Source organism: Zootoca vivipara, chromosome 4 (genome assembly GCF_963506605.1).
Source record: "Zootoca vivipara chromosome 4, rZooViv1.1, whole genome shotgun sequence".
In the NCBI taxonomy this organism is placed as follows: Eukaryota; Metazoa; Chordata; class Lepidosauria; order Squamata; family Lacertidae; genus Zootoca; species Zootoca vivipara.
Genome location: NC_083279.1, coordinates 61553345 through 61578216, shown reverse-complemented (window position 1 = coordinate 61578216; position 24872 = coordinate 61553345).

Sequence of the window (24872 nt, the reverse complement as noted above, 5' to 3'; positions counted from 1 at the left end):
GTTTTGCCAATTATACAGATTCCAATTAATATCAAAATAATTCGTTATTTCCAAATTTATACAATTTAATCAAAGTGGTTTCCCGTGCTCCTTGATCATTTTTTTTGTCCAGTTCTATACTGTTGTGGTTCATATTTTTTATATCAGTATATTAATCACTAAGATAACAGTTGCCTTTTTAGCAATTACTATTCATGTTAATACCTTATCTAACTTTCCATAGGATTTCAAATTGGGTGCTCTAATTATTTTCCTTTCTTTGCATTTGTCAATCGGAATATGTCCAATTATAAAGTCCTTGGCCTTTGTCTGCTGTCCCATTCTTGAAATGCTTCCAGTTGCCTCTCAGCGTAGCTGGGGTGGGGCTATAATTCTCCCATCCCATCGTGCTCTCAGCTTGCTTGGTGTTTCCGGACAACATACTCCCAACAGTCCACTCTTTCTCACTACTCAGTCAACATCTAAAAATTTCCACAGCCTAGGAAAGAGGGATCCAGCTTCCGCCGCAGGGGATCTTGGAGTACTTTTATTTTCATTAATCACCATCAAAGTTTCCATGCCTCCCTTGTCCATGGCACCAAATTCCTTTCATCTTTATGACTGCATTTTGACCAAAGTCCACTTAAGTTGTATCTATTTCTGTTGTTTTTAAGGTGGGTAGAGATGGTATACACTCTAATTTTCCCAGATAATCTATTCCAACATTAGAGCTCTCCCCCATCTCTTGAAGCCACACACAGCTAACTGTTCTTTTAATCACAAATTTTATTCCATACTGCAATCCAACCTCATTTTGAATATTTAAAATGTTGCATCTGGAGTGGGTTGCTGAATCATTACCGGTAATAAAGAAACTCAAAGTCAACAGGAAAGCAGAGGCTCCCCTTTCTGCTATCCACTACCCACACCAAATAAAATATTTTTCTGAGTTCCAAACCTCAGATCAATGCAACTGGGTAATTCTGCAGTTCTGATGCCAACATCTCTCAGAGCATGTCTGACTTTAAAGCCAATTAAAAAATCCAATTAACAGGAGAACCTTTGCTTCTTAATGGTGGCATAGGAGGGTTTTCGCTAGGCAAAGTGCTTTTATACTCAGTGCCTCCCTGCCCCCCACATTCCTTGCAGGAGCAGGAGCCGGAGCCAGGTAACAAGACAGACTGCAAGTGAAGCCTGTTCCTCCCTTCCCTGGGAGGAATTTCCAATGATGATTTACCCTCTTTCATTCTTGTTTTTCTCCACCTTCGATCCCCACGATGTCATGGGGGCTACATCCATTAAGGCAGATAGGAACCGGAAACCCAAAGGACAGGAATTTCTGACTGAAGTTCCCTGTGGTTGTTAGGTTGCTATTCGTTATTTGCCTTCACTGTGGCTGTATAAGGTTTTTGTTTTGCGCTTTTGTAGGAATTTCAATGGCAATTGGCATGGCTTTGTGTTTTGCCTAGAATTGCCTAAGATGGAGATTGAATTTAATGAGGAAACCTCTGCCCATTTTACTTTTATGCCTGTTCCCGTGCCCTCAGAGCAATTGTGACATTTCTACCATTTTTACTGATCAGAACAATTATTTATTGATATACATATGGTGAGATGGGGTACACCCTTGTAGAGCCAAGTAGGAATGAAGAACAATACAAATAGATTGTGGGAATGATGGTTTCTCATGGCATCCCCCTAGAATATGAAACACAGAGGCAAAATAACAGCAGAAATTTCAACTAATTAATTCATGTGCATAGATAACAGGATTGTTGTTAGCTGGCTCTGGAACTGGTGAAGAAAAAAAGGACACCACCCTGCAAAACAGCTTTCTCAGCTGTGTGATACTAATTCATCAATGGACATTAGTTTGGATGTGGTAGATACTGAAGCTTGTGACACCACATGCTTCCCTCTCTTTGCAGAATTATATCACCTTTAGGGGAAGACTATAAGTCAGTAGTAGATGATCTTGCTTGCTTACAGAAGGTCCAGGTTAATTTCCCAGCATCTCCAGGTGGAACTCTCTGAAACCCTGAAGAGCCAATACCAGTCGGTGTAAAGAATACTGAGCTAGGCTGCCCAATGGTCTGACATAGCATAAAGACAGCTTCCTGTGTTCCTACCTTCCTCTACTTCTCGCTTACTGCGAATCTTTGGGAACCCAAAATTGATTTAGCTCATATCGTACATACCGGTAGGAAGAGCCCTGATGGTTCGGTTTGTGGCTCCATCTAATCATCCTGTTTCCATTTCCTGTTTCTAGCCATGGCCAATAACTGGCTATAATAAAATGCATGAACTGATACAGAATGAATTAAGAAATTTTTGTTATTATGTACGTAGGAACAAACTCTGTCAAAGGCGAGGGCACAACCCCAAACTTAAAGTGTTAATAAAGGTCACAGTCCAAACGAATAAGATAATCAAGGAGTACCCAAAGAGAAGAGGTGCAGCAGGTGTAGACCAGGTACTTGTAGATCCAGTTGGGAAAAGGGCGTGGTGAGCCCAGGTCCATGAGATGGCAGCAGATGTATTCAATGGTGCCAGGTCCAGCAAAAGAATACTGAGCTAGGCTGCCCAATGGTCTGACATAGCATAAATACAGCTTCCTGTGTTCCTACATTCCTCTACTTCTCGCTTACTGCAAATCTTTGGGAACCCAAAATTGATTTAGCTCATATCGTACATACCGGTAGGAAGAGCCCTGATGGTTCGGTTTGTGGCTCCATCTAATCATCCTGTTTCCAGCCATGGCCAGGCAAGCGTTGAAGCAGAGCATGGAGGTAATAATTCCCTTCTGCACTGACTTGGAAACATATTGAAATCTGTACTCTGTAGTTTAAATAGCAGCACTCTAAAAACAAATTTCCTTGCTAGAATGGAGACAATACAAAAAATGTGTGTGGGCATTATTTTCCTCCCTAAATCCCATACTGAGGGTTTCTTTGTATGGTTTGAAATGCTGACATAACAGCCTCTGAACTCAGCTTAACTTCTGATTTGTTCACATGTTGACGTGGTGAATCAGAATTGGGAGTAAGCATCCACCAGGAAGTTCAAGATGCGAGTTCGAGCGGATGGGAGTTTCTTAAAGGTGAAATATTGAAGCACAAAGGCAGACAATTCCAATAAGAAAGTAAAACGGGAGACACCTAAAGAAATCAGCGTGGCTGCATGAGGAACTTACATATAAAGATATATTTTTGTAGTGGACCTTTAAGTGAGTCACCCCAACACCTGCTGTAAATACTGTATTCAGAGAGAGAATAGGAGGTGGCATGCAAAGAGAATAACTACAAAGCAGTCTCCAAAAGAACAGCACCTATGTTCACAGGACATCAGACTTGAAATAAACAGTTTTTCACGGCAATAATTTGAAGTTATTCTGGTACGCTTTAAAGCATGAAAGGCTCTGTGGGTTTATTAAGAAACCTCAATCATTAAAAAATTCTTCACTAAGTAGTCCAATTAAACTACTCCAGAATAGTTTGGACAAAACAGGAATGTCAAAACTGGCCATTTTCCTTGAATCAGCTGCTGAAAAATTCCCATGTCTCACTCACAGGTAGAAAATAATTTCCTCTGTTTCTAATGCTCTGATGCTGTTGCTTATGTAGCTAAAAGAAGATGGTGTCAGCAGGGTTGGAGGAACCCTGAGGTTTGTCAAAGAGCAGGGGAAAAATGGGGGGGGGCAAGAAGCTGATCAACAGGGGAAAGGCTGCAGCTCAGTGCTAGAGCATCTTCACTGCATGTAGAAGTTCCTGGGTTCAATCTCCAGCATCTCCAGGTAGGTTTGAGAAAGATTCCCTACATGAAACCCTGGAAAGCCATGGCCAATCTGTGTTAAACAATACTGACCTAGATGGGCCAATGGACTGACTCAGTGTAGGGCAACTTCTTATGTTCTGAAACACAGACGAAGGATAGTCAGTGGTCAGAGAATGCTGGCTGGGGTGGGTGCAAGAGGGTAGACAAGAGAATGGAATGAAGTCTAGCAGAAAAGGGCTTGGCTGGCTGAAACGAACAGCAAATGGGAGCACTACACACTGCAACGTTTTATTGCCTCTCCTACTTGTTGTATGAAATTCCAAACTCACCAGGAAAGCAAATAGCTGTTTGACAGGACACTAGACTAAAATGCTATGAGTGGAAATAAACGAAGCTTTCAATCACCTGCAGCTCCTCCCTACAACCATTAAATTATGGCCATGTTCAATTGACCGATAGATGGCAGTATCATACTCCTTTTTGTCCTACCAGGCACATTCTCCGTTCAGCAGTTGCACTAGAACCCTTTGCTATGTATCTTCTTTTCTCATTAATCTTTTATTACAACTTTCCAATCTTCATTTTAGTCCAGCTTGTGTGTCTGCACTCTCAAGTCTTTAAATCATGTTTTAAAGGACTCTGAATTACTGGGAGTTTTAGATAAATACAAGTAACCCCTATAACATTTTCACAATGGCATCACATTAAAAAGGTGCCTTTAAGCCTACCTATGCTACATTATCCACATGGGGGGTATATTCATGTTTTATCTACATGGGATCCTGCATAGGAGAGAAACCTGGAGAGTGCCAGTTGTTACTCAAAGGAAGGTTTCTGTCGAACATAAGCCATGCATTCAAATTTAAGATGCTGTAAGTACAAATACTGGTTAAGCCATCACATTTCAAACAACCTTAATTGTGTGTGTGTGTGTGTGTGCCCACAGCTGGTTGCTTTTACACAGAATAAATCACATGTGTCTTTGGGTAGCATTATGGAAGGTAGGATGCAAATGTAATGAAACATTTTTAAAAGGTACAAAGGTATTTATATATGTGTGCATGAATCAAGGCACATCCTTGATTCTTTGTTGCTGCCCCATAGCTGCATTCATCAACTACACAGGCCAGTCAGAGGGGAGAATCAGGACAGACTGAACCATGACTTGTATGGATTGGATAAATACCCTTAATAAACCCAAATGGACCTTGAGTGGACATGTTCTAAGAGCTGATTCAAACAGCCACTTTAAAAAAATGATGCTTTTCCTGAAAACATTTTCCTGCATTTTCCTGAGCAGAGAAATTAACAAAAGAAAACAGAAACATGGTAGGAAGAATACAAGGTCAGTATATCACTACAGGGGAATGTGGTTTTGCAATTTAAGCACAAACAAATGTGATTACAAATGTAAGTCAGTCTGATCAGAATGAAGTGCTTCATTATCCACAAATGAGACGACTGGCCATCAATCATCTGTACAAGAGTTCAAGTCTATAGTCTCTACCTGCTGATTGTTTTCTTGTGTATAGAACTCATTAAGCCCATTTTGTGGCTGATTCAAAATGCATCTGTGCTGGAACGAGCCTACTCAAAAGGGGTGGTGAATACCAGCTTTTGCCACCTGAGGGCTCATTCAGCATATCCACATGACACAGGGCCGGCTCAGCCCATTTCACAGCCTGAGGCGAAATGAGAAGGTACTGCTCCACCCACTTCTGGCCCAAGCCTTGTTTACTGAGGTTACACAGCTGTGGCGACTTGCCGCTGTCTCACATCCCCAGTGCCCCATGAGCACTGCCCTTCAGGATTCTGCTGCCCATAATGGCTGCTTCAGTCCACCTCATGGGTGGTCCTATGCCCAATTAATGTGGGAGGAAGATAGCACCACTGTACCCACAACTAATATGAACATCCGGTTTCAGTGTAAAGCCCTCCTCCCCAATTTAGAAATGGCACACTGTGCGCAAGTGCATTTTGCATGCAAGCCCTCTAGATTCCATCTAGAGTAATAATAACAATTTCATTATTTGTACCCCACTCCTGGGACAGGGTTGCCCCAGCCTGTGAATTCTGTATGGGCTCTTGGAGTGGGTCAGTGTGTGCACCCCTTAAAGTCCTCTTTGACTGAGTCAGCTGTTTGGGAGGATGAGGATGCTGAATTCAGGGCCCTATTTTTCTTCTGCCCTAGCAGGTGATGGGCACCATTAGAGCTTACTTGCAGAGATCTGTGTGCACAGCAGAGTGTGAATAGCTGGTGCTGTACACAAGGATATATGGATTGGAGCCCTGAACTACTGAGAATTAGTCTTTTCAGCCAAGATCCGATCAGGTGTTTCTTCTCATGATTTACATACACTACTTGAAACTCTATAAGTGTCTATATTTGTGAGTGGAGCCTCCTGTAAATTTATTGCTCTAGGCATCCTCCTGCCAGAATTAAATTGTATTTGCTAGTTTTTATTGCCTGTTCTGGTCATAAATCTGTGGCCTAGTCATTCTGGGCATTGTCTATCACTGTTGTTCACACTTTTATTACAGGTTGGGGATTATTATTATTATTATTTCTTTACAGTAATTCTGACAGAGCCTTAACTTGTGCAGGCTTTCTCCTATATAATTTATATCTTTGATATAAAAACCTGTACTTAATAAGCTTGTTACACGTTGACAGTCTTATTGGAATCTCTCTCTGCCAATATATTCTACTGCGACCCTTCTTGCTTCTAGAAGTGTATTTTATTTTCAAGCAGTGTAACTCCAATAGTATTAATGGGGGTACATGTGTGAATTCTGCATGGATTTATAACTGGCAGGGCACTGGCTAGCTCCAAAGATGTGCAGTGCTGTAAATGGTGCTTCTCGGGCTCAGATGCAGTGGCAAAGCTCAAAGGCCCCTGCATCCTCATTACCAAGTCTATTTGGCGGCCTTCTTGAACGCAGCCATCTAATCACTTGGTAGCACAAACCATTCTTTTTATATGGGTTATAAAGGCAGGAAACATCTGTGAAAAAGCAAGTGATGGATCTGCCGATAAATAGAAGAGGAAGCTTCAAGTACTAGAATTAAAATGCGCAATTGAGGCATTCCATGGTGTAAAATGTAATTTGTGGGATGTAACAGTTGGGCTACAACACCATTAACTTGAGCAAGCATCAGGTTTTGAAGATTGAAGCAATACCTAATTTTATTATGAGTCTGGGTAGATAAAGCAACTATCGCAGTCGGTACTTGCAAATAGAGGATACCAGATTGGAATATATTCCTCCGCTTGTGTGTTGTTGTTTTTTTTTAATTTTCATTGTCTCAGTTCTTGATTTGGAAGGGATTTCATTTAGGCAACCCAAGAAACAATGGGTTATGTTCAACTAAGTGTTACTTAGCATAGACCCATTGCAATTAATGGACTATGACTACTCAATACCATTAATTTCAATTGGTCCAGTTTGAGTGATACTTAATTGAATACAACCCAACATTTGGATTGTTTGCATTCCTGCATCTCTTTAATATAAGAAAGAGTGGAGGGGTCAGTATAGTCAGCACACACGATATCACAATCTGTGCATTAATTGTTGATTTCCTCTTACAGAACCATTACTTCACATACATGAAACCTCATTAGATGGGTACAAGTGTTGTTGTTTTTTTGCAATTACACAGCAGTGTTGTTGTCTGTTGAATACAGGTCACATCCACTCCATACATTTAAACCATACAGCTTCCCACAAAGAATCCTGGGAACTGTAGTTTGTCAAGGGTGCTGGAGTTATAGCTATGTGAGGGGTATACTACAGCCACATGGGAAACTGCTAGTCATCTGTAGCATATTCCCATATGTCAGAATAATTTTACCAGACTCCATCCCCAATCATAAATCTGGAGAAGCAGAGGCATGATAAATTTATCACCATATGGGTGGCTACCATATGAGAGCCAGTGTGGTGGTGTGGTTAAGAGCGGTAGTCTCGTAATCTGGGGAACCGGGTTTGCGTCTCCGCTCCTCCACATGCAGCTGCTGGGTGACCTTGGGCTAGTCACACTTCTTTGAAGTCTCTCAGCAACAGAGTTCTTGTTGTGGGGGAGGAAGGGAAAGGAGATTGTTAGCCGCTTTGAGACTCCTTTGGGTACTGATAAAGTGGGATATCAAATCCAAACTCTTCTACTGCAGGCAACAAACTTCCTGTCCACAGCAGGTAGTCACCATTTGGCAAACAGCCGAGAGACCACCACTATCCTTGTGTGGATCTGCCACAGCTCCAGAATAAATGAATGCTGCATGCCTCCAATCATCGACATTGGATTCATTTGGCTCCCTTGGCACCCAGAATCACCAAATTCCATAGCACAACATTGCTCTTTGTCCCCCTGCTTTCCTGCTACTTCCTTGGATATTGGTCCCATGTACAAAATCATTTAGCACACAAATGAAGTGCTGAATACAATTAAGCATGGGTTTCTGTGAGTAGTTTTAAACAAGCCTACTTGTGGCTTTATTTGCTCCGTTCTTAAGCTCGTCGACATTAGCATCTGTCATTTTTATACTCATTTAAAAGGAATTTCCTTGTTGTGCATCTAACTGGCCTGCATGTTTCTGATTAGAAATGAAATGAAGTGAAATTTGCATTTGTTTTCACACAAAAAAGGCTTCTTCCAAAAAAAATGATTTTAATAAAGTGCAAATGTGCAAATACACAAGCCCTGTTGTTTTCTTTATCCAAACATACATTCTTGGCCCAGAAAATCAATGTTGAAAATTATTTTGAGTTCTTCAAACATCCATGTGCTTATTATTAATATATATGCAATGCATATTGTACAGATTAGTAACAGGCTGAGTGCTGAGTGACTGAACAAGGGTGTTAAAACTACACAGCAGAAGACTGGCAAGAACAGGTGCTTCCTTGAATGGATTACAATGAAGTAAGTCTGAAAACAAAATCCCTTTTCTTAAAGCCTCGTGTTGATCCTGTAGTGGACCCTTCACAATTCTCCCAATATCCAAATAGCCCAAAAGGACACTGAGTGCAATGGAGCTTATTTGTGTTTCTGTTATTTTAAAAAACCATTTTTGCTCTGCCTTTTCCATTGTTCAAGGGCAAAGGGCAGAGCAAAAAATGGTCCTCTTCTCACCACCCCATTTGCAGGTGGTAAAAAACTGGAATGGGGGATTAAATTGAATATTCTCTGGGGGAATTCTCCAGTGGGATTTTTTTAGGGTGCTGCTGTTGCAGTATTAGCAGCAGCAGAGCTTTTTTTCTTTGTCACAACCTCAAGTGATAGCAAGGACAAAGGTGTTGGTGGACTGGTGCCATTTTGTATCCCATACAATGCTACAGAGATGGCATTTTCCCAGGGCATTGTGGGAAATAATTGTAATTCTGTGGCGGTTGCCAGTTTCCCCCACAATGCTGCTGAATGGCATTAAGAGTTGTATCCAATAAAGTTGTACAATTAACACAAAGACTTTTGCCTACGCAGTGGCATGTTGTTGGAGATTCATTCCCCATGTCTGCAGCCATGAGATTGTTGTCTATTACATGACGGTGTATGTTTTCATTCCACAGAGTGGGACGTGACGGAGACAGGAGGTTTGTGTTACTGTGTTCCGTGAAATGGGATTATTCTCCTTTGTTCTCTCTTTTTGCTGTCTGATGCTAGAGAGAGAGGGAGCCATGTTGCAGTGCTCCGTGTGTGTTTATATGCAAATAAAGTAGATTAGCCAAATGCTGAGTTGCTGAGGTCTGTTACACGAACTGCGAATACTCTGCAGATCCCTGAGTGTGATGAAGTCAGTTGGCATCAGTCGCTGTGGTGTTCGGGCAGAAGAAAGCTTTTGAAGCTCCCGAACGATCGACCAGGAGGGAGAGAACATGCCAGTCGGGCATGTGTCTCTGCCAGGGTCCTACACGAAAGTAGAATAATCCTAACACATGTATTCTTCCTCTCCTCTCCTGTGTGTCCGCTAAAATCTGTTCTGCATTTCCCTCCAACTATCTGGAGCAGATTTGGGTGGGCAAGGGGGGTGGGCACAAGGAGACAGATGAAGTTGCATAGTCTGAGGCATTGTGAGAGGATACGAAATTATGCTGTTCCTCCTGTCAAATGGGGAAGAAAAGAAGCCACATAGCTCCTGCTAGTTGTGACCTCCGACCCCCCAACCAACACCCCCCACCCATATAAGATTGTTTGGTGCAATAACCTTTCATGTGTGTTTCTGTGTGTGGAGCGGTATTGTTGCCCCCACACTCATCTGAGGACTTTAAGCTTAGTTCTAATATAATGCTTCTCTGCTTGGTTCTGTAAATCAAAGATAACTGTGGGCTGGTTCCATACTAACATTTGCCATCTGCACATTTGCAGGTGAGAGAACATAAGAAGCTTGTTTCGTTTCATTTTTTGTTAAGCAGGTTCTCTCTTGTTCAGATTTCTTCAGCAGTTTGTTGATGATGTTTTTACTGCTGCTGCAATGTTACTGTATTTCAATCAGAAAATTCAGGGATGTATAACTGATTTTGCAACTTGCCTTGAGTGGTTCCATGTTTAAATTATAAAGGTAAGATCTAAGTAATTCTAATAAAGAAATATATATACATAAAGACATCCTCTGGGGATTTAGGCACACCTATGCTCTGAAATGAGATGAAATGGTTAATGATTGGCTTAGGCCTCTCACTTTATTCTGCCAATGCATTCGCCTTTTGACAGGGTTCTCAAGCTGTCCACCATCTGGGTGCTACTCACCCATCTTGGCTGTCCAGAATTCCAAATGAATGGAGGCCCACCTACAACCAAATGTCCACACATTTTGCAACTTCAGTATGATTCATTATTGTATGGGAATTTTTTTGCAATATCAGTATGATCAGACTCAACGATTTCTGTTTTAATTCCAACTTTCGCTATGGTATCTCAGCAGCTCGGATTTGCCATGTGAAAGATTCTGAAAACTGAGTATGATGTATACACACACACACACACACACACACACATTTCTATAATCTTTATGATTTCCCAGTTGTTGCTGTTGGGTTTTGTATGATTCTGGGTAATACACAGCCTGGAGTATGACACTAGTTTGTGACTCATGCCTTTGCTTGTTTTATTCTGCTCTCTGGGGGTTGTATTGGTGATGCACAGTTAAAGTAGGAGGTTGAGCTTTACATCATTAGCACACCCAACCTGTTTATTTTATTTTATATTATTTTTTAAAGATGATTAAACTTGCCAGCATCAATATCCAGCAACATTTCAGATCTGCCAAACTGGAGGTAGAGAATCCAAAAACAGCAGATGCAGGTAGTGTTGGTCACTGTGGCAACTGGACCATCCTGGTATGGAGGGGAACCAAGAACAGTCCATATTTTGCTGTGAGTAGGAATGATGACTCCTGAATTCATATCACAGTTCTGGTGAGCTGATTTTGGCAAGTCTACATCTTCATCCTGAAGGCAGAGTGGGGACTTGCCAAATGCAAGGTGGTTCTTTTAAAATGAGATTCAGAAGTAATACAAAACACAAGTGAGTGAGAAGATTAAAGGTTTTATTCTAAACAGCAAACAATATATATACCAAGCATATATACTTCAATCTGCCACTTGGAAGCCCTCAAGAAGCAGCGACGTGACTTCCCTAGGTAGCCGTCAGTCCGTGCACGAGCCTGTGGGGCTTGCTCAACTGGCTACGTGCAGATCATTCATTGCCACACCTTCCCAATGCCTCACTTTCTCAAAATAATGTCCAACATCAAAGAAGGTACCTAGCACTATCACTGCCTCCCAATTGATTAGGACATTAAAGGCTGTTCTCATGCCACCCAAGAACTTAAATGTGCTCAGGGAGCGGGAAGGAACAGAGGCAGGAAGAGTAATCATGTCAGATCACTAATTCCTCAAAATACAATTTATCTTCCGGGTAGATTGCCCATACAGGTGGTAATATTGGATGGTCTGCAGCAGCAGCATGATGGATGGAAGGAAGGAAGGAAGGAAGGAAGGAAGGAAGGAAGGAAGGAAGGAAGGAAGGAAGGAAGGAAGGAAGGAAGGAAGGAAGGAAGGAAACTACTGTAGCCCTGAACCGAATAATAATAATAATAATAATAATAATAATAATAATAATAATAATAAATTATTTATACCCCGCCCATCTGGCTGGGTTTCCCCAGCCACTCTGGGCGGCTTCCAACAGAAAAATGAAATAAAACAAACTATTAAACATTAAAAGCCTCCCTAAACAGGGCTGCCTTCAGATGTCTTCTAAAAATCTGGTAGCTGTTTTCCTATTTGACATCTGATGGGAGGGCGTTCCACAGGGCGGGCGCCACCACCAAGGAGGCCCTCTGCCTGGTTCCCTGCAACTTGGCTTCTCGCAATGAGGGAACCTCCAGAAGGCCCTCGATACCGGACCTCAGTGTCCATGCAGAATGATGGGGTGGAGACGCTCCTTCAGGTATACTGGACCGAGACCATTTAGGGCTTTAAATGTCAGCACCAACACTTTGAATTGTGCTTGGAAATGTACTGGGAGTAGCCAGATCTGAATAATCCCATTTGTGTTCACCTTTCAGAAAGTGGGCAATATATGAGAAAAAAAGCTGGTATAAATAAATGCAGTTTAGTACGCATCTGAACAGAACAATTAGGTCAGTGATTCAGAATACAGGAACTGTAAAGTTCAGGCAATAAATGACATTAGTTTACATGGCAGGAGCCACACCATTTTATCAGCAATGAATCACATATTCTATGATAAAGAAAATGCCATCCAGTCATCTGTTGTGCACTATCTTTTGCTGACATTTGGACACACCACATTCCGCTGATCAATGTCCAGCAGAATCAGTAGCCCTAGAAACAGTGAGCCTATCTGAAAAGTTTGTGTCATCGCCCTGGCCATGAGTCCCTCATGCTTTTAATACATCCTCATCTCTCTGTGTGAGAACAAAGGTGACAGATGGACTGAAGAATGAATCTCTTCTATCTTTAACAGCTGGGTAAGAGCAGAATTCTGTGTAGATGTGACTTTTGCCAAGAGAAAAGCTTATCAGGAAACAGGGGTGTACCCAGGATCAAAACTGGGGGGGGGGTGTCAAGCCATGGTCGTTCAGGTTGTGACATTTCAGCACGGAGAAGGCAAATGAAACCAAAATTTTAAGAAAATTATATATAATTATAGCAGTGCTTTATTACGGTACTTATTACAATTATTTGCTCGAATTTTTTTTAAAAAATTATTCTAGTTACATGTCTTATACTAATATCATTTTTCTTGGGTTTGAAGAAAACTTGTTCAAAACTTTCGTTTCAATCCAGTCCTGATTTTCCTTGAAGAATTTCCGATTAACGCTCATCAAACACAACCCAGTCAGTCTGTCCTCTCCCATTGTACTTCTGAGCCAGGTCTTTACCCTTTAAATTTTAATTTTCTACAGAAATTACTTAACTTACCTTTTTGGAACCAGTTTCTTATATCCATTTAGGCAGCCTCGTTGTCTTCTAAATGTAAATAAGAAGGTAAACTAATAGCGGACAGCTCGGTTTAGTGACGCGGAACTCACTAGACCCCTCTAGAAGATTCCCTCTTCTCTCTGCTAGAGCCTGCTAGAGACCTCTCCCTCCCTTGAATCCCAATGGCTGGCTGACATAGATTCCTCTACCAGTCGCTAGGTGGCTCTAGATACTTTTCGGTTTTTACACCATTTCAGTGTGGTAAACAACTGATTATTCACCATCGCCCTACCTAATTTTGTTTCGTTTCATCACTTTATAACCCCCTCTTTTTTTTGCTTCTAGGGGGGCAGTTGCCCCCCCCGCCCCTCGCTGGGTACGCCCATGTCAGGGAAGCTGCTTTTCATAATTCAAAACTGGCTTGTTTGCTCAGTCATGTGCATGCTTTCCCTCCTATGTGCGTATAAGTTTTATAGAATTAGATCATTTGCCTCTAAATACATATATAATCATTTGCTACAGTTTCGAGTTAGAAATCTGGTCCAGAAAGGTAACCCTAACCCACTCAAAAGCAATCTCTCTATTTATCTCACACACTCTAGTTTGGAGTTAAAAAATGCTTCTACCACCATGGCACCCTTGACATTTTAGTAGCTTTATTCTGCCATATAGTAACATCTAGCTCAGTGATGCCATCCATATATTTGCTGTACTACAACTCCCACCATCCCTAAACATTGGCTATGCTGGCCAGGGCTTATGGGAGCCAGTGTCCCAAACACCACATTGGCTGCCGCAGATCTAGCCCCGTTCCATTAAGCTGGCAAATCTGTTGCCTAGTGGAACGTTAGATCCAGAACCTTGTTTTAATTATTCCGCCTCAGTCAACACAAGCATCATATTCATTTGTCTTCATCTATAGCTTTGGAATTATCTCCATAAATTCTGAGGTTATCAAATGGGAATTTGAAGTTTTCAAACATATGCTCAGAGATCAGCTCTTTAAGCTATGCAATAACTCAAGGATGTCATAATCATATCTAAGCACCCTGAGCATAATTTCTGATAGCAACATCATCAAGGTGCCAGAAAGCCTTTGGCAACTGAATACAATTAAAGTATTTTAAGCAGTCAATCCAATTAGCAACAAACAACTTGCTAGATCCAGTGATCTCGGAGGACTAGGAGCCGTGTTGTATGCTTGAGAGTAGAAAAGGAACACCCACTCTGAATGAAATATGGGGATAAAACCAGATGGGATGTTGGAAGAAGATGCATGAACAGATCTGTCCCTGAAGATTTTGAAAAGGTAAAAAAGCACAGTGTCCCCTGAATTAAATCAGGGCTGCAATGCTTGGAAGAAGGGTTAAGCATATTCACTGACACAATTTCCTCAGTTCAAATTATCCAACCCTCTCCAAAGTTGCTATCACATCTGCAGAGGAAAACATACAGGTACTATATATTGATAACAGTACTGTATGTTTTCTCCAACGAGACAAATAAAAACTTTGCAGAGAATGTAACCTGGGGAAAGGGTGTGGTTCAGATTCCTTATCAGGATCTAGCCTCACAGGCCAAATTTGACAAGTGGATGAGACTGCTCATCTGTAGTCACCTGATGTCACCTGTAGTCACCTGTAGACACTGAGATCCAGCGCCGAGGGCCTTCTGGCGGTTCCCTCACTGCGAGAAGCAAAGCTACAGGGAACCAGGCAGAGGGCCTTCTCGGTAGTGGCGCCCGCCCTGTGGAACGCCCTCCCATCGGAGGTCAAGGAGATAAAGAACTACCTGACATTTAGAAAACACCTAAAGGCAGCCCTGTTTAGGGAAGTTTTTAATCTGTGATATTTTAATGTATTTTGGTATTTGTTGGAAGCTGCCCAGAGTGGCAGGGGAGACCCAGCCAGATGGGCGGGGTATAAATAAATAATAATAATAATGTCACAATGATGTACAGGTAACTCAGATCTTACACAGGCGTTGCATTTCTGGTCATAGTGCGTATATACAAAATCTCATAAAGCCAGAACACCCACTATTATGTTTTTATATGTGTTGGAAGCCGCCCAGAGTGGCTGCGGAAACCCAGCCAGATGGGAGTGGTATTAATAATAATAATAATAATAATAATAATAATACCATAAAATCCTAGAAAACCTTAACAAACCATTTTTAAAAATTGTGCACTTACCAGTGAAGGAGAAATGGGACTTTCAGTCTTCATCTTCATCTTCCTCCCCCTTCTTGCTGGATGCTTCTGCAGATTATATGAGGCCCAGGGGTTTTGACCTGTAGCCAGAAGAAATGTTTGGATGTGGTTCAGATCCAGAGGTAGGTTGCCTGGGCACATCTGCTGCTGGTGGTAGTATCTTTATGAAGAATACAGTATGATGATTGCCAGCTGCTGCTATTGTCTCTTGAGCTCATCAAACATTTCTTTGTATGGTCTCGGAGTGTCTGCAGTCCCATAGATGACCTTGAGGCTGCATTCCATGTGTTAGTATTAAGTTTTGGTTTAAACTAAAATAGTAGGTATTTAAAAAAGAGAGTTCTCTGGATGACAAGATCCAGGTTTGGGGCAAGTACAGTACTCTTGGTAAGAGAACCCCAACAGAGATTTAAAATCACAAAATATACAGTAAAGTAAAGCCTTGAAATATAGGCTATTGAACCTTTAAAATATCTCCTTCTAAGTTGCTTCTATAGTTCCCCTCTTCCTTTAGCATAGAAAGAGACCACACATGTGGTAAGTTAAAAATGGTTTACTTACAAACTCTTCAAAGGTCAGATTCATGTGCTTTTCCACACTGCTTTCAGAAAACACAGGCAGTAAAGCTTAGGTTGCAAAGTGATTAATGTTTCTAAATTATTTGTATAGAAACACAAAGCTGGCTTTGTAGAAAAGCTATGTGGTCTGAGTTTGGAGTAACCAGCCCAGACCTCTTTACATGTTGGAGTTCACATGGTAAACTGGCGAAACAATAGATTCCCTCCCAAGGTGAGGGGGAGTGACCTAGCTAAGCCTGGCAGAACAGTTTACTCTGTGGCATTAACCCCTTCATGCAGTAATTAGACTTAAGCATGCTAGTTATATAAGGCTGTTTATTCCACACCATGGAGGGGGACAGTTCATTTGTGCACTTTATGACATGGAAGAGTTGAGAATATTTGTGCAGCTTCCTTACCATTAATTCACCACCTCCCAAAATCATCACCATCATCATCAGGATTGTTTTTCTTCCTATACAAATAAGTATTCTTACGTCTCATCTCTCGTCTCCTCTTGTCTTGGAATCAGTACAAATTGTGAAAGGAATCAATAGCCCTGAATGCAGATTCACCTGCTGTTGAGCACCATAAAATGTTCACCATATGCTCCAGAAATACGTACTGGTGGTACTCCACATTAATTTCCTCCTTTCTCCTTTCTCCTCTCCTCATACTAGTAAGAATGGAAACTTCAGCATCTTTCAGGCTTTTAGTATAAGGGCCCCTAGAATAGAATATCATTATACTTGATAACATCCTGCAAACCACTTTGGAAACTGGTCTTGTTTCATAACATGATGCGTCAGTGCCCAGGCACCATGGTGATGGTAAGTGCCTAGGTCTGACCTTTATGGTAGATTTATTCGTGGGTAAAAATGCATTCATGTCAGTGGAATTGGTTTTGAGTTGCAGTGGTTTATCAACATAAACAAAAATGTTTTCATCAGCATCTCAACCAGTGTTTCTAATTTTTAAACTAAGAGCCCATTGCAGAAGACCTTGGATATTTTGTTGAATAGCCACACACAAAAATATGTACACATCTCCTGCTGGGGGATTCTGGGTATATTAATAACTTTGGGGAGCACGTGGGAAGGGTGTTTTGTTTTTTTTTACTATGGTGACTCACTAACCTTTTCATGGCACTGTGCCTTGGCACTGACAAACATGAATTCTCCACAGCTCAGAGGGACATCTGAACCCCCTGGGGTCTCTCTATTGCCTCAGAAAGAGCTGGCGTAGCTGGCACATTAACAGCATTTGATTCCCACATGAGAATGGGTGGATCAGCTGTTGTCCATCGACACAAGATGGTTCTCCTCATTGCCAGGTTTAGGGAGGTGTGGGCAGTTTACCTGCACAGGATGCCGAGCTGACAGGGTGCAAATTGTTGTTGTTACAGTCAAACCTCGGTTGTCGAATGTAATCTGTTCCGGAAGCCCGTTTGGCTTACGAAATGTTCGACAGCCAAGTTGCAGCTTCTGATTGGCTGCAGGAGCTTCCTGCACTCAAGCAGAAGCCTCGTCGGACGTTCGGCTTCCGGAAAATGTTTGAAAACCAGAACACTTACTTCCGGTTTTTGCCATTCGGGTGCCAAAACGTTCCAAAATGGAGGCATTCAGGAGCAGAGGTTTGACTGTACAGTGGTACCTCAGGTTACAAACACTTCGGGTTACAGACTCCTCTAACCCGGAAGTAGTACCTCGGGTTAAGAACTTTACCTCAGGATGAGAACAGAAATTGCATGCCAGCGGTGTGGCGGCAGCAGGAGGCCCCATTCGCTAAAGTGGTACCTCGGGTTAAGAGCGGTTTCAGGTTAAGAATGGACCTCCGGAACGAATTAAGTTTGTAACCAGAGGTACCACTGTACCTATATTTATATGGGTACGTACTCAAAGTTAGGCCCTGGTAGGTTAGGCAATTGAGTTGCAGCAACGATGACGTAGTGCACTTGAGAGCATGAGCAGAACAGAAGGTGGGAGGAGGGGAGAGATATTTAGGAATGAGCACCAAATGTTGCCTTTGCTCAGGGCACCATATTACTAAAGTCTGCCCCTGGTTTTCCTGCACCTGCTTCCATTTGTCCTCCTGTTCTTAGGCATGTATGTTTCACACAGCTGAAACATCCTATGAGTGTACAGAGCAGTTCCATTTAGAGAGAGCCCTCTTCTGCAGCCTTCCGCTGCTTAGCTTAGCTTGTTTTATTTTCTCCTTTTTTTGCTATGTAAGAAAGAAGATCTAGTAAAAGCCTGAAATGTCCACTTGTGCCATAAAGTGCCATCTTCTCTTAAGAGTGCTCACCCACTACATGCTCTTAACCGGAGAGCTGGATCTAATAGTTCTCCATATTCCTAATGCATCTTCTTGTGTTAACTTTGTATGTAGGTCATTGTGTGGCAGACTAATGCATGCATACATAAACTTCTGTTTGTTCATTTTCCAACCAGGATCTGGGGACGTATGTTCTGGTTGTGTTCGCCTTTGTTTCAGGAAGTGATGGGGCACTTCAAGCCCAGCGGCACATGCCATTTTAGGTGCCATAGGGACAGAAGGGGAAGAAGAAGTAGTCTGTGGTGACGGTGGGCTAATTGGGCAACTCCTGCCTAAGAAACAAAAGAGATCCCTGATTTTACAGCACCCAACAGGGTCAGTCCAACCATTAGTAAGGCAGCAGTCTCAAATGGCAATGATGCAGGGTGGAATGGGCAGCAGCAGCAGCACGGTGCTGGGGGGGGGGGCGGCACAGTGGTGTTCATGTAGTCTGCTCTGTGCCCCTAAAGCTAGCCTGCTGCACTAAGATGGGTTGCCTGTCATCATTGTGTAAGATTCAACTGCAAGCGTGGTTGGCTTTTGCACATGGAATAGGGAAATGGACACCATCTTGTTTGCCTCCAGCAGCAAAATCTCTTGAGCTGGCCTGGCAGCCAAAGCCAAGCTCAGACATTTGAACATTTTTCTCCCATTAATGCACCAATTTTTCGCACCTGTCCCACTGGCTGAAGGACCATGCCATAATTTTATTTGGGTCATGTTAAGGGGTGTGGGGTGGAACACTTTGATTTATTCATCCAACCAACCACTACTTGCAGGAGCAAATGGATCAGCATGAGGTGTGACCTCTCGTTCTTGGATTACCAAGTTGTCCTTTTGCTTTTCATGTATGTGTGTGTTAGATCACTCCTTCAATTAAAAGTACCTGCTTTCCTTTAAAGAAATAAAAATAAATCTCACTGCCACCATTTACTTTCATATAAATAATAGCTTAGCTCACTAGTTATCGCATTAGTTAAGACTGGCCATAACATCTCTGCACCAGCTTTATATTATGCAGACACTTTAAGCAAACTGAGGTGCCTTCACCCAAGTGGAAGATGCTTGTGGGTGAGGAGGATTGTAGCAATCAGCCTTCCATTCCTTTTAAGCCCACCTCTGTTCATCCCTCCTGAACTACACACACACACACACACACACACACACACAGCTGCTCTTGGTGAGCCTATCCCAACTCAGGCTGCACAAGTAATTCCTCATGAGTAAATGTAGGGGGGGAGAGGTTGGCAGAGCACACACAGATCTTCAAGGGTTCTAAATCACAGCGGGACTCTCATGACAAAAAAAAAAAGACTTCCCTTTTCAGAACTTATACATCAGCATGTATAGGACTTGCGCCTTAAAATAAATTATCAGAAGACAAAGATTCTTGCTTTTTGGGAAAAACCAAAGATCAGAAACTGGGAACTCCGAGGCCACAAATTAGAACAAGTGTTGAACTATAAGTACCTAAGAATGGTGGTCCAGGCTTCAAAATCCATATAAATTCTATTAGGAGTGTTGGGGAAAGATCTGAAAACTTTGTGCTCTGGGCCCAAAGTCCTCTCTCATTTGAAAAAGCCTTTTTTCACTAGCATCTTCTAAGAAATGTGATGAAACCTACCATGCTATGTCTGTGAGATGTACTTCACTCCCAGAAAGTGTGGATATCTGACCGTTACTTTCTATTAAGAGCCTAGCTGTGAACAAAAAATTTCAGGATACAGCATGGGCGTAGGCAAGGAGCAAAAAATTAATGTATTTTACAGACCATAACCAGCACTTTCCCCCTCCAAAAACTGAAGTGGAAAGGGCTTTGCTTTAGCGAGAGCAGCTCTGTCTCCACTTGCTGGGGGGACGGGTGGAACACAGCTGTAACAAAAACACATCAAATAAATAAAGCAAAGTGGCTACCGGTAGTTAAGCAGTTAAGACAATGGAGCAGATATCGCCTTTCAGGCAAGATTTGATAGCTCACCACTTCACCCTATTGTTCTTCAGTGGGAGTTGTTAATGAGCATTCAGGGATCGCATTAAGAGTTCTATTGGCGATTTAATGAGGGTGCAGAGGATTCAATTTGACTAAGGTGGCTCTGCAAGGCTAAAAGGAAGTGAATAAGAAAAGGGGGGCTGCAGCTTTGATAGACACAGTGATGTTTATAAAAAGCAGTGGTGTTCCAGTCTGCCCCTCCTCCTGCATCTGTATACTGTAAATCATGGGTGGCCACCTCCCAAGAGACTCTGAGCTACTCACAGAGTTAAAAACTGGGAGTGATCTACCCCCTTTTGGGGGGTTCAGGTTAAAGCTGTTGAGTTTTTTAAGGAAGGGAAGCCCTGTTTTTTGGGCTTTAGGTCAAACTTGTTGAGCTTCTTTTAGGAGGGAGGGAGGCCCATTTTTGTTTAGGGCTTCAGGTCATAGTTCAGCTTTTTTTTAGGAAGGAGGAAAATTTTGGGTGAGCTTTTTTTAGGGGTGCCAGTGATCTAGCAGTGATCTACCACAGACATCCAGTGATCTACTGGTAGATCACAATCTACCTGTTGGACGTGCCTGCTGTAAATCAAGCAGAGAGAAAGCTGCTTACAAGGCTCCTGTACAGGCGTACCGGTATCTTCCTCTTGCTGCAGAGTTCCAGCATCACATCGTCACCCAGAGGCACCCACAAATGTGAGTTATCCCTCTCTCTATTTCTTCCCTCCTTCCCTCCCTCTTCCATCCTTAATAAAATACTGGGGGGGGGCAGATAAGCCCCACATAGAAAGCCCTAAGGTGGGGCTTGAACCCACGACATGGTTGAAATATTATGCTGATATGCAGCAACGCCTTGGAGCCGTCGTGACTGCGGCCATGCCTTGCCTCGCCTTCGCCCGCCCTGCCACCCCCTCTTGCCTGCCCGACCCTCCCATCCTCTCCAGCCAAGCAGGATAGCCGCTGACGCTGCCAGCCCCAGAAGCACAAGAGGGCCGCTGCTGCCGCCACCACAATGTCGTCGGGCCCGCTGGTCATGTAACCCTGCCCATGTTCTCACTTTGTGCCCCCGCCCCTCCCGTGCCTTGGTCCCACCCCTGAACGACCATGGCTTCCCCCCCCCCCCCGTTTTGATCCTGGGTACGCCCCTGGGATACAGCTTCAGATAAGGAGCTCTAGTTTGACCGGGGATTTACATCAGGTTTTACCTTCTCCCCCATTCTCATGACCATAATTAAACATTCATCTTAAGTCAGATCGGGGCATTTCAGATTGGACCCCAAACTGAATTGGGGAACATGCAAAGCCCTAATAAGTACAATAAGTACAAATAACCTACTGAATGTTTGGAGACCAGACTATCTGAAGGACCAGCTGCACCTTATGTGCCTGTGCAACGTTTAAAATCACCTTCATTTGCCCTTCTCTCTGGATCATCATTTATTTGTTAGCTTTGTGGATACTAGGCACAGGTCCTTTTGGGTGTTGGTCCCACACCTGTGAAATTTCTTTCCCAGGAAACTATGCATGGTCCCACCAGTATTTGCATTTAAGAAGATCCTGAGGACTCCCCCCGCCCCACACACTTTTCACTCTGTATTTGGTGGGTGTGTTGCTTCCTGAGTGTACTGTTGTGGCTCATTAATTCCCGAGACAGTTTTAGTAAGCTGCAAAGATGATTTTGTATGATTTTACTCATCTTTCTGTACAATGCCTTGGAAGTGCTATGCCCTGGAAGGTGGGTTAACAAATCTTAATACGCAAACAAAGGAAAGATCAGGAAACCACACCATCGGTCTCCTGGATCTCATCTAGTTTCACTCCTTAAATAGGACCACTGGACTGAAGAAGTCCCTGGATGCTTTGCAGTGAGAAAAAAGTACATGGAAAACTTCAGAAGCACTTTCTGTTTGGCAGCCCAATCATTTCTGCTCAGAAGTAAGACCTGCTGCATCCAATGGGGCGTAAGTGTGTTTAGAATGTTGGCCTTTATTCTTCTATTAAAAAGCAGGTTCAAGTCCTCACATGCCAGACTTCAAATAAACTCTAGATGTTTGATAAAAGCTAGTGCTTAGTGACAGGGGATAGAACCAGTCCAAATGCTAAATCCCCGCCCCCCTTTTAGCAGCCAGAACTAGACTCTTAATACTGTAGTAGATACAGAGATATATGAAAGCTCTTTTGCTACTATCTGTTTCCCTGCATCAATTCCATTTACAAATAACTCAAGGGCTTCTCTCATCTCTCCATTAAAGCACTCCCAATCTATGCTGCAGGCTAATGGAAATAAGAAAATAAAGATATGCAGTGCATGCGCAGAAAGAGCATTCAGTCCCAGACATTTTCTCACCTTGCTCAAACGTGGTGTGATTGGCATTGTTGTAAAATTGATATAAAATACGATATAAATTTGAAATGGCAAAAGTCTATATTATCTTTCATTCTGAAAGCAACAGCAAGCATCTTTCTATTGGGTTGTAGCTAATGTTAGAGATACTCAAGAGCAAGACCATTGAAATTAACGAGTATGACTAACTTGGGCTTCTTTATTTCAGTGGGTCTACTTTGAAAATTACTAACTCCATTGATTAAGACTAGCAACTTTAATACTCTGCTCTTCTAACAGCACCTTCCTTTTTTAAAAAGAAAAGAAAAGAAGAAGACATAAAAATCAATTATATTAAAGTAAAGCAGAACAGCTGCCTTGGAAAATGATTTGAAAACTGCATTTGGTCTAGAATAGGGCCACAAGATTATTATCTGGAGCTGCTGCATGGCTTGACCATATTACACCTGTGCTACTGCTTTGTCAGCTACAGTGGCTCCCAGGCCATTTTGGGCCTCAATTTGAAGCCTTGAACTGCTTGGGACCAACTTATCTGAAAGATCATCTTCTTTCAACCTGTACATCAAGACCCTCTTGAGAGGACTCTTCTCCAGGTGCTTCTGCCAAATAAATAAGACTGATAACCAGCAGCATGAGACCTTCTTGGCAGAGGCACCCCAATTTTGAAGAGCCTTCTTTATGGCACCAGGTGAAAACTTTTCTGTTCACCCACCTCTTTAAAACGGCAAATATTTCACAGTCTTGAGTCTCTCCGTTTAGTGTTTTCTTTTCTAAAAATGATTTTTTTTGCTACAGTTTTGTGTTATGTTGATAATATTGCATTGCTTTTCATTTCCTATTTTGCATTGTGATCCACCCCAAGAATTTCTGCTATGTAGAAGCTATATAAATACTGTGATATAAATAAATTATTTATAGGGAAATAAAAAGTGGTTTTCCTGGTGCCCAAAGACAACATGCAACACCAGCAAAATGGCTGGGCATAGAGTCCCAAAGCCAGGCCACCACCCCAGAGAAGGAAAATGAAATCAGTGGAAATAAATTACACACTCTGGGAGTTTGGGGGCAAAGGATCAATGACAGATTGGTCCATTGTTAGAGGAGGGAGGTCATGTGAGACGGACCTTTTTCTTTTTAAGAAGGTTGGGTGGACAACCCTTTCTCCCATTTTCCTTATCTAACTATTCTGTCCTTTCCTTCCTATCACTGCATTATGCCTGAAAAGGATGTGTGTCAGAAGCAGAAGGAATTTATATTCTTTATCAAATTACTTTATCAGTAATTTGTATGAATGCAGCATTTTCACAGGGAACTGTCTGTATTTTTGTAACATTTGTTATTGTTTTAAGTTGTCTGTAGCTGTTTTTGTTTTCAGTACTGTGTGTGTGTGTGTGTGTGTGTGTGTGTGTGTGTGTGTGTGTAGTCTAAATAAGTAACGTGTTTCTCCGAAAATAAGCCATACCCCGAATATAAGCCATGGTGATGGGCAGTTTAACCTTGTGAGTTAAACTGTACCATACTTAATAATAATAATAATAATAATAATAATAATAATAATAATAAAGACATCCCCTGAAAATAAACCACCATGGGTTGTTTTTGTTTGTTTGTTTGAGGAAAAATAAATATAAGACGGTGTCTTATTTTTGCAGAAACACGGTAATAAAGTAAGCCTCTTTGCAAGTGGGGACCCCAATAAATCAGGGTCTCCAGCCATGTGGAAATTCCTCCTGATGTTCAAGAGACATCGGATAAAAGCCCTCATAGGACTTTCCCCCATACAGTACAGGAAGATCAGGGATTTTTAAATACAATTTTTTCATGTGAGTAAAGGCTACCCTATCCTATTCATGCTTCATAGTATAATGGGGCAAAAATGTCAGTAATAAAACTGCATAAATGTTAAGGAAGCAGCAAGTGAGGCAAACAACAATTTTGTGAGAAAATTGATTTTATTTCTGATGTTCTAGAATAAAAAAATATTAGCTTATAGGCTTTTTTATTTTTTAAAAAATGCTTTACTTCTAACCCTATGATTATAATAAATAAAAGTACCAACATAAAAAGACCTGTAAGATTAGAGCTTCCCTGCACAGAGTAGAACATCACTTGACAGAAATGGGGAAATGTTTGAGCCTTCTTCAAATCACTTAATTACAAGTCCTACTGAACTCCCATTTGCTTTCAGTTTTGAGGAATGTTACATAACCTTAGCAAAAATGCTCAAATGGCTGTACAAAGGACATATCTGGAAAGCAGGAAGCATGCATTATTTTA